Genomic DNA, 11,777 nt, shown 5'->3' with positions numbered 1-11,777 from the left:
CTAACGATAGAATCCCCCATGACCAGAGCCTCAACCCTACCCACCTCATTTGATCCCCTCGCCTCCTGGTGAGTCCTATCTTTCCTGACAGCTGCAGAAGCTACTTCCTCCTCCCTTTTCTCCATCCCATGACCCTGTTCCACATGTCTTTTCCTATCCACTACTCCACAACTCCCTTTTCTACCTCTTCACTTTCTCCTACTTCCAAACTTCTCGGCAACAGTTCCCTGTTCCTCATCTTCCCTCGATTGTTCTACCTGCAGTGACTCGTACCGATTTCTCACCGACACCTGTCCTGAATTTTGATCCTGAATGGAGCCCTTAGCCTGCAATCTCCTTCCCCTTAAACATTAGATCACCTGTCTTCCACAATTTCCCCATTTCCTTCCAATCCCTCTATTTCACCTACCGTATCCTGTACATTGTTCGGAAGCCTACTTCCCTTCCTGTCCTCTGAGAGTATCCTAATTATCTCCCTCAAGCTCTCCAACTCCTCCCTCATACTCCTTAATGCCTGGCCACACCCACAGTTCCTACACTCGCACTGCTTAGGCATTTTTTAGTAAATAATGAAAAGAAAAGAAAAAATAAGATAACTCATTCTGTGCAAAATAAAAATGAAAGGAAAGAAATATTGTCTAGGTTAGTTCACAAAGAACACACGACAGTAAGTTATATAATATAGGCTACTACTACACTACAATACTACTTAATTGTACTATTTTTATTCCTACAACACGCTAACACGATGAAAATTGCTGTTAATTACTGGAAACAGAGAATAATACACAAGAATTACACAATTCTTAACTGCAGTTAAGTCTACCCTAATTACAACAACAGAATTTTAGTAAGAGAGTTACTACAGATGCCACAGAAACGGTACTATACTATACAAATATTTCACAGTAATAGAATAAACACACTACTTTCTAATAAGATGCTATAATACACTACGATAATTTTAAACTACGTTCAGACTAAGTACATATACTACAATGCACTACAATAATTTTAAACTACGTTCAGATCTATTCTAATTACAACAGGTTATTACCAAGAAAAAACAGAAGAACAGAAAAACAGAAAAGAAAATTACCATTAAATTTCGAAATTCGCAAAACTACTCTAAATTATAGAATATGCAATCTAATTTCTAATAAGTTACTATACTACACTACGATAATGTTTAAACTACGTTCGAACGTATAGTAGCTACTTACTAAGCACAAGTAGAAATGAAAATTCCAATTAGGCCTACATTTAGATATTCGCAAGTACTACCGGTAGGTACGGTACTCAGCTAAATATCTTAGTATAATATTAGACTCAACTCTTTCCTCGAAAAGCCATATTGATCATGTAATCAGCAAAATTACCCCTTTGATAGAAATAATCCACAGATTAAGATACAGTAATTTCTCTCATGAACAGTTGAAGTGTATGTATTATGCAATTATCGACCTACATCTAACATACATTTGGGGTAGATGTAGGAAATATTATGTTAATAATTTGAAAATCCTACAAAAAGGAGCCATCAAAATCATGTATGAATTCCCCTTCCTCAAACCGTCACATGAAGTTTTTTCAGAGTCAAATATTCTGCCTTTCCATAAACAAATTGCATTTTCATCATCAGACTTTATGTAATTAACCCACTCTACTGTTAACTTATCTCATTTTAGTGAAATTCATAGTTGTGAAACTAGAGGATCAGTAAGGATATAAATATCCCCCTCACTCTAATTCAGTAAAGTATGGAAGGCATAGAATCATCAATGTTATAAAGAACTCTAAATTGGTTATATGTTTTAAGAAAAACTGAAGGAATATTACTCTTATACAGATATCTTAATATGATCTCTATATAACTTACTTTAATACAATAACATATTATCCATATTTAATATCTTACAGCCATGCAATATCTGAATATTCTTTCCTTCTTCATCTGTTTACCCTACAGGGTCGGTTTTTCCTTCGGACTCAGCGACGGATCCCACCTCGACCGCCTCTTGTTCGGGGGAGGGTGATCAGTACCTCGCCCAGGCGGCCTCACCTGCTATGCTGAACAGGGGGCCTTGGTGGGAGATTGGAAGTTTGGAAGGGATAGACAAGGAAGAGGGAAGGAAGCATCCGTGGCCTTAAGTTAGGTACCATCCCGGCATTTGCCTGGAGGAGTAGTGGGAAACAACGGAAAACCACTTCCAGGATGGCTGAGGTGGGAATCGGACCCACCTCTACTTAGTTGACCTCCCGAGGCTGAGTGGACCCCGTTTCACCCCTTGTACGACTTTTCAAATTTCGTGGCAGAGCCGGGAATCGAACCCGGGCCTCCGGGGGTGGCAGCTAATCACGCCAACCACTACACCACAGAGGCGGATAATATCAGAATATACTTCTGGAAAACTAGCCTCCGTGGCTCAGACGGCAGCGCGTCGGCCTCTCACCGCTGGATACCGTGGTTCAAATCCCGGCCACTCCATGTGAGATTTGTGCTGGACAAAGCGGAGGTGGGGCAGGTTTTTCTCCGGGTACTCCGGTTTTCCCTGTCATCTTTCATTCCAGCAACACTCTCCATTATCATTTCATAGCATATATCATTCATTAATAATCACTTTGGGAGTGGCGACCCCATCGTACTAATAGCCTATATCTGCTTCATTCATTACATCCCTGACCCGGTCAATGACTGGAAAACAGGTTGTAGGTTTTCATTTTCACTTCTGGAAAACTATGATGCTAACATGTAAAAAAAATTGCCTTAGTTATCCAAAAATGTACTTGTCACTTTACTGAAAGAGCTATTGTATATGAAAATGTACTTATTGTGTCGCCTTAAGGAAAGTATGTACTCTACTGTCCCTATAACGAGCCAGAGTCTCATGGGACCTTTTGTCACCGATAAATAAATAAACAAACACACCCAGCCCCCGTGTCAGTGAAATTAACCAATGCTGGTTATAATTCCCCACCTTGCCGGGAATCGAACCCGGGATCCGTGTGACCAAAGGCCAGCACGCTAACCATTTAGCAATGGAGCCAGACACTTTCCTGAATGATAGTAGATGTAAAGAAACCCAACCTTTGAGAATCAGGAAGAAGAATCTGGATTTACCAGCAGGGAAGAGTAATGTTAACACTGTTTTCGACTCTGAAATTAGGACCTCTACTCCAAAAGCAGAGAAAGCCAGGATTTCAGAGGATAATCCAGATTCAAGCTTTTCTGGGGAGGAGTCTGTTGCTCTTCCCTTCACGACTCAGATTCCAGCATGGATCTAGAATTGACAAGTGATGTGTCTGTAGATGAATTAGAAACAAAAGCAAGAGGATCATGATTAATCTAGTGCAGAAACTGATCTTTCTTCTGGTTCATTCGCCATTCTTCAATTAACTTTCAATAAGGATAGATAAAAAAAATTGCAGAAAACATTCTTTTGGGCAGGTGATTGAAATTAAAGATGTGGAAAAATGTTACTGTTAAATTTCTACGGAAATATGTGAAGTGTGCTACTGGTCACGTGTATGTTGTCCCAAATGTGGATGATGTGTTGAATGTGACCAGAGACCAGATTGTGAAGACAGTGATTCCATGTAATGTGTTGAGGGGGAGATACACGTTTCCATACAAAATTGACTATAAAGAGAAATTTCACACCTGCTATTATTCTGTTCCCAATCAGGAAAACAATGTTATTGAATATTTAAATTATTTTTTGGCTTGTATTCTAATAGAGTAATTAAATTGTATTTGAAGATTCATTGTAACATTTCTTACAATATTCCTGTACCTAAGTTAACCATAACTTATCACTATTTCGTATTTTATTAGAATTAAATCTCCCCAAGTTAACCCACATCGGAGGGTAACTTGGAACACCCTTATTTTATGGCATAAATGTATGGCTGTTTGCAGTTCAATTAAGGGAACAATGCCTTTATGAAGTATAAGTATAGAACAAACCTTTGGAACTGCCTCCTGTGGAAATAGTCAATAAGTGACAAAACTGTACAATATCAAATTCAAAAAATGTCCCAAGATTCCCCGCCGACGGTATATATTTATTTCCGTAAGTATCTTCGTGTGAAATGAAAATTTGCCTATTAACTGCATCAGTTCACAGGGAGTTGTCAGAGATATGACGCTGATTGTGTAACTACCGTATTAAGTACCTCATTCCTGTAATTACATTTTTCTAAAGGTTTCTGAATGACAGAGATTAAATGAGGTTACGTAAAACGGTAAAAATAAGCTTCTTCTTAGATATATCCATATTACAACTCTAAATACTACTGAAGATTACGGATATTCTTCTGTCCTTCACTATTTATTCGCTAGATTTGTACACCTGGGCCGATTACCTGGGTATTAGGTTAGGCCATTTTAAACAACAAGCATCATCATCTTCAATCAAGATTCGCGCACCGCCGTTGAACGATCTAAGGTGCAGTGACATATATCATGTAGACAAGTTGATGGTCGCCACTATCCAATAGGCAACGAAGAATGCTTTGGGTGTGGGGATAAAATTTCTGAAATTATCGGGTGTTGGCGATGCTATCGTTTCTGAGAGGGGAATGTGGCAATATTTAGATATTGCAGGCAGCCGCTTCCTGGGGATGTTGTTTTGAAACTAACAAATATTCAGACATCGTACCTTCAGTTGACTGTATGTGAGAAATGTGGATACAAATGAAGCTGCGAAGCTGTCTGCTGACGTAATAGGCAGACGAGTGATATCTTCGATTTTAGTTTGAAATTTATGTTCATAATTATTGTGACTCGTTACATTGTGGACTAATTTTTAAATTAATAACTGAGCGATATATCTAGCTGGAATTGATCGAATGTGAACAGAAATCTTTTTGTGTTCCATTACTTCGGTGGAAATTATTGTGAAAATATCCTAATTGTTACAGAGTTGTGAAGGAACTAGTTGGTTGTTAATATATTAGAACTGCTACGAAGATCCAGTTATAGCGTGTGTTTCCATCATTTGTATTTTGAATACACCCCTGAACCTAAAGACAAAGTTGTTCATGCGATGGCTGTAGGTGAGTTAGTTATCCATTATGTGCAGGTTATTTCATGGTTATGTTATAGGAGAATCGGTGAATGTGTTTCCTCTCCGTTTTCAATAATGTTCGTTATTGCATACACAACATGGATGAAGTGCAACGCCCGATTTAAGAAGTAGCTTTGTATAATGATTATATTAATGGACGTTATTTCCCTTCTGGATATGTTTACTGTATATCATGTAGGCCTCTTGTACAGCAAGTGTTTCGTCGTCGTGCTAAGCGGATGACTTCGCTTATATACGTATTCTCCCTGGTGTTGTGAAATGGGGTTGATGTATATACATTACAGGTCCGTATTGTGCTGTGAATTTTAATTTAAGGTAATATTATTTCTCCTCTGATCTTGTCTAGCTAATGAATTTTCAGGTTGCTCACGTGATTGTGACGAATTTTGAGGATATTTCCCTGTGTGCTCCTGGCTTTAAATAGAGTATTTTGGTTCTTCTTTCTTTATCATACTGTTCCATACCGATAGGCTAACACACCTTAATATAAAATAATAATTACATGGTTAGATAATGATTTATTGTGCCTTGCATTAATGTGGATTTTCCGCGAATTACAATTCATTATCAGTTTTATGTAATTGGTAATTTTCATTTTATAAGAGCTTATCCTTCAATAAGTAGATGTATCAAGCTTACAATGAACCAATTTAATTACTGAAATGCCAGCAGTTGAGTTTGATTTCTGTGTGTATTTCTTGTGGAGTGATTATTTTAATGCACTGAAGTATTATCACCAAATTCCTGGTCACAACAGCTCTCTGTAGTGCATTATCCGACAGAGCGAGATCTACTTTTGATGAGGCGGGACTGGGCATTACCTGATTAATGTGACTAATACATTTGCATTTTACAAGTTGGTATTGCTAGCAATCTTTTTCTTCAGATTCCTGTTTTTTTTATTTTTTTTAATCCTAGTTATATGAATCACCCATAGGACTATTCCAGGCCCCAGTGCCATTGCAAAGCAGAACTGGAAATTCGTACACTAGGGAAACACCTGAACGACAGTCCAGCCTTTTATCCACTAGTCCTGGGCTATTGTCACTGAAACCTCTTCTGAGTGTTTGATACTGTAGTGAAAAAGAAAAGTTGCGTTATAAGCAGGATTTTTAGTTACTGGGTTGTAGATACTATAGAATGAAATAGTTATTGTAGCTAATAGCCATAAAAATGGTATTTGTGTTGAGAATACAGTTTGTTATTCCCTACAGGATCGGTCTTTATTATGTTGGCATGATATTGAGAGTATTTCATGGAAGTTAATAGTTTTGTCCCTTCAGATCCTGAGTATGCATGCTCAGGTAAAATATGTTCAACATTTTCACAACGTAGGTTGCTTATTGTGTTAAGGGGCCTAACATCGAAGGTCATCGGCCCAGCACAACGTAGGCTACTGATATGTATTTGGCAAGACTGTGAATAATACTTTATTATGTTTTCAGTGTAGCATCCATTGTGTGAACTGTTATTTATATAGTATGTAGAAAGATCTCTCCATTATCATTTGGTTTAGGCCTATAAATACAGGGTTCTTCACCTAACATGTTACACGCAAATAACTTCTAAGCCATTAAAGATATCAGCATTCTGTTTTCATATTCGTAAATGGTACGCAGGGTCTTGTAAAATAACGTGCTATTTAGTCTTATGGGGTGATTAACAACCGAGATATTGATACTACATATTTTTAAATGGAACGGCACAAAATTATACAGATGATTTAAAAGTTCATCTGCGTACAAGTTCAAATATGTAAGTATTTTCAAAATCGAACAATTACTTTTTGAGATATAAATAAGAACAGCATGCGCGGTTTTGCATGCCGCATCAGATGACGTGAAGTCGGGCAAGGACATATTGAGGCACAAGCTGCTTCCTGGCCTTGATTCCAGCCACATAACGGATACCAGGCATTTACTGTAAACATAATGTGATGTACCGTAACATACACTGGGTGTGCAACGTTATTGTATGACTGGTGAACACACAACGGGGAAGGGAGATTAAAGTAGTATTGTTTTGTTTTGATATGTAATAGGCTGCGCTCGGTTTAGCATTTTTTCTGACGCATGGGAATGGGAGGGATTTGGAAAGAAAGTTGGCCGTGGCGTATCACAAAGGTACCTATCCGGTATTTGCCTGGTGTTGAACATGGGACACCATGAAAATCCATGTTGGGTTGGGCGAGGCAGGACTCGAACCTACACTCTCCCGAATGCACGCTACTACAGTCGCGCTGGAGCACTGCGGAGATTAATGCGTGTAAAATAAAACATAAATAATAGTGTTGCTGCCATCTCACTACGATCAGCTCTGAACATTTGCTTTTCTAGAAGGAGCTCTTCCGGTGTTTTGTGTTATGTTTAGTTGTCAATTCATAGAGTAGTATGAACTGTACACTAAAACCAGTGACAATTATAGCTTTCGTTATGTTCCTTTCAAGGCAAAGTACTTATTTTATTCGTTTTAAACACATCAACCCTTTCTGTCCTGTCATGTGTTCGCCTGTCATACACACTTTGCAAACCCATCACATGTGTACGAGGTACTTACATGCCTGGTACACATTCTGTGGCTGAACTCGCTCCCAGGAAACTGCTTGCACCTCAATATGTCCTTGCCCGACTTCACTCCGTCTGATGCGGCATACAAAACAGCGCATGCTGTTCTTACTTATATCTCAAAAAGTAATTGTCCGATTTTGAAAATACTTATATATTTGAACTTGTACGTGGATGAACTTTTAAATCAGCTGTATGAATTTGTGCCGTTCCGTTTAAAAATATGGAGTTAGTATCAATATCTCGGTTGTTAATCACCCCATGAGACTAAGTAGAATGTTATTTTACAAGACCCTGCGTACCATTTACGAATATGAAAACAGAATGCTGATATCTTTAATGGTTCAGAAGTTATTTGCGTGTAACATGTTAGGTGAATAACCCTGTATATCTACAATTGGTTGGAGGGATTTCCTGTTTTGTGATATTAGTAAGTTAATGCACGGTATTTTATAGAACACAAATCAGGGTTGGATTGTTTTTTAAAGTGTAGCTTTTGATTTCCACTAAGTTGTTATAATATTTTGGTGATGAGTAGCCTAGATTTATGTTTCTTAAGTGCATTTCTTTCTTCTGAAACTCTGTTGTCTAGGAATTTTGGATTATTCTGGGAAATAACCTACTTTGAATTGCCTTCAGGTTATATCTTTAGTAATATTTTATGTATATTTATTCATAAAGAGGCATTAGAATTGTACACAATTAGGCATTTTAATAAAATACCGAAACAGCTTTCAGATTGAGAAAATGGGCAAAATTTCCCATCTTGTGGAACAGAAAAATCATTCAGTGAAATATATCAGATTTGCTGATTACAAAGGAAGAATAGCTACAGTACGTATAGGCCTAGGCTCTGACGTACGAGATACGAGGGTTTCTGAACTTAGCAGTGGGCCACCATTCATGTTGGTTGTTAGTATGTTAAATGGGAGAATTGACTGGGTCAGCATTTAATGACACTTGGTTAGAGAAATTATTTGTATAACCAAGATATTTTTATAATTTTTATGAGAAAGTATGTTGTGAAAGTGGTTTGTAGGATTTGGGGGGTTAATTTGGTTCAATTCTCTGTGATGGTAATTGATGTATCACTCTATAGGATTTGGTCACCTTCTGACATATGTATTCTGTCCAGTACTTCTCCTGTATTTAACTACGTTTTTTACCTGGTGTGGCTATAGTCGTACCGGGAGTAAAATCGCTTAAGATGTTGCAAAACTAATGCAGCGAGTTCACAGTTAACCGTCAGCAATATTTTTCAGGAAAGATATTTGAGTTTGATTAACAATTAAACTTCTCTCGTCTTTCTTTTTAATTTTCTTTTTTTTTTTTAATTTGACTGTGCTGGGCAGGAGAGAAAGCTTGAGAAAATAATTATCTTTTATACATAAGCTGGAGATTAGACATGAATGTGACACGAGTGGTTTCTGGCGAGTGAAACAGTGCTTGTAGTTATAAGCTCACATTTGAGAAATTGTGGGATGAAACTACACTGTTAGCAGCCTTGAAATTGGTTTCAATGAAGTCTCATTTCCACACTTTGGAAATAGGGTTTTAACTTCGGCCCATGGCTGCTGCCTTCCTAATGCTTGCTTTTTCCTGTCCCGTTATTACCAAATATCTCCTTTATAATTGTGATATTAAACAGGTTTTTAAATTCTGCTTTTTGTCCAGAGTATATCATCATTGCTGTTGCATATCTTTATTTTTCTGTTATTAATGATTGAAAGACCCAGTTCGCCCTATCTCAGACTACTTCATACAATGAGGTGGGTATAGATATTGGCTAATGGTAGATTGGGATCTAGAATTTCCCTCTTAAATTAGAAGTTCTAGTAATTGACATGTGCAGCACTATTTGGTTCTGCAGACCAACATTTTTACTGGCAGTTTTTGAAGTATCATGGTGTTCAAGTTTTATGGCTAACTTAACGTGGGCCTACTTAGTTTCTTAAATGAATTTCTTCAAAACTTTTATTGATGTACTATAAATGGGATACCATTTAAAAGGGGGTTAATTACTTGAATTTATAGAATAACTACGATTATTCAGTCCAGTTAATAGTGATTTTATATGATAAATGCTGTAGGACCTCTGTTACCTGAAACAAAGGGGGAAGGGTTTTTTGGATAATCAAAATTTGCGATAATATTTTAAATGCCATTTTTAGAGGTTAATAATTTTTTGAAGATTTAGATGGAAGTAAATGAAGGCTATAGGCTACATATATAACGTGGTACAATGTTAACCATATTTTATATACTGGAAACCCTAAATACTCAACTGAATTTGCAGTTCAATAGCGCCTGTACTGTAAATATACAGTAGGCCCTACTATTCTTTTCTGGAAAAGTCTTCTATTTTCTTTTCCCATTGTTTACTAGCTAGTTTCATTAGCAGAAGATCTGAAGGCTGCAGTTAGTTGCATCTTTCAACAAATCGTAATGCTACCTGAAAATGTAACAAAACTTTGTGAGAAAACTCTTACTCAATGCAGCCAATTTTAACAACCCATACTGTATTTAAAACTCTTACCTCAAAGGCATTGAATATCATGTCTGCGATGTCATGACTGGTGTCTACTGCTACGTAATCTTCTTCATATGCTGCATTGTTGTGCGATTAATGGAGTACCATGTCAGTAATGTCTTGTTCATTGAAATCAAGTTCAGAGTCGTCGCCATTCACATATTTCACCTGTTGATTTCTGCACAGTACAGTTAAATCTGCAAGGTTTTTTTAGTCTTTCTCAGTGTCCTCCTCAATTAAAATCCTGTGAAAACGTTTATTCCAACATTCTTCCAGGGTTGAAGACTTTATTTTCTCCCGGGATTGAGCACAGTAGTATTACCACATTTTTCATGTTGTTTTTCAGGATTTCAGGAACAATTTTTGATTCGTTTGTCGCTTGCAACCTGTACGAGGGTTAGAACTTGAATAGTGGCAACACTGCTGTGGAGGGGCTATGCAACGGAATCTAATATTGTCGCTGATAGTACACGTTGGTTACATACCTACCTTACCTCAGAGCAAATGGACTTGCCCTTCCCACATCACCTGTGTGCGCACAAGCGAGAGAAACACGGTCACTTGTGAGCTAGCGGTCTAATGTAATGTTGTCACTATGTTTTCCAAACAGGAACAACAGAGTTGGATCAAGATTGAATGTGCTACGGGTCGTACAGCAAGACAGTGTTATCAAGGTCTTCAAGAGGCTTGCGGGGAATCTACATTGCCTTGCAGAACAGTGGCATATTGGGTAAAAGCCTTCGACGATGGTCGGCAAACTGTGGCGGACATTCATCGGGCAGGTCGTCCTACGAGCGTCAGTGAAAAAGAAGTGCTGCATTGGACAGTGATCGAAACCAGACGAAATGAAATGGCGTATGGCTTTGAGTGCCGGGAGTGTCCGAGGACAAGTTCGGCTCGCCAGATGCAGGTCTTTTGATTTGACGCCCGTAGGCGACCTGAGCGTCGTGATGAGGATGAAATGATGATGAAGACGACACATACACCCAGCCCCCGTGCCAGCGAAATTAACCAATTAAGGTTAAAATTCCCGACCCTGCCGGGAATCGAACCCGGGACCCCTGTGACCAAAGGCCAGCACGCTAACCATTTAGCCATTTAGCCATGGAGCCATGGAAACCAGATGATTCGTGAGCTTGCCCAAGAAACCGGATTAGCGCATACGACTGTGCTTCACATCCCGAAGGAATGCCTGGGCATGCGAAAAATTGCATCACGATGGGTTCCGCATGATTTGACGGAAATTCACAAATGGTTGCGTTACGACGCTGCTAAGACGCACTTGGAGAAGGAGAGACTTTCTGAGGCCGTATCATAACCCTGCATGAGACATGGGCCAAATTGTAGGCGCCAAAACTGAAACGCCAATCGAATGAATGGTGTCATTATAGGTCACCGCGGAAGTCGAAAGTTTGTCAGAGCCCCAGTACGGTGAAAGTTATGGTGATCCTCGTGTACGAGTGTGATGGTGTTGTCCTAACGCATTACATTCCTCCACGGCAGACCGTCAATGCACAGTACTACTGTTCGTTTCTGGAGCACCACCTGCGACCAGCCATGAGAAAGAAGCGGCAACACGTTCTGCAGTATACA

At 38.7% G+C, this 11,777-nt stretch overlaps 1 protein-coding gene across 5 annotated transcripts in view; it reads left to right on the top strand.

Annotated features, from left to right (window-relative positions):
- Positions 1-4,484: 4,484 nt before the first annotated feature.
- The window catches only part of p120ctn (adherens junction protein p120), a 914,089-nt gene continuing 906,796 nt past the window's right edge, over positions 4,485-11,777 (top strand). For 2 of the 5 annotated variants that reach the window (XM_067140690.2, XM_067140688.2), the window contains exon 1: positions 4,487-5,058. The gene's annotated coding sequence lies outside the window, so the exon portion shown is untranslated. Of the gene's footprint in view, positions 5,059-5,117; positions 5,375-11,777 lie in introns of those variants that run through there. The other 3 variants (XM_067140692.2, XM_067140691.2, XM_067140689.2) reach the window with 3 other exon arrangements.

This window comes from Anabrus simplex, chromosome 2 (genome assembly GCF_040414725.1).
Source record: "Anabrus simplex isolate iqAnaSimp1 chromosome 2, ASM4041472v1, whole genome shotgun sequence".
Taxonomy (NCBI): domain Eukaryota; kingdom Metazoa; phylum Arthropoda; class Insecta; order Orthoptera; family Tettigoniidae; genus Anabrus; species Anabrus simplex.
Note: the sequence above shows the minus strand (reverse complement) of the source record. Positions and strands in the feature narration are given on the sequence as shown.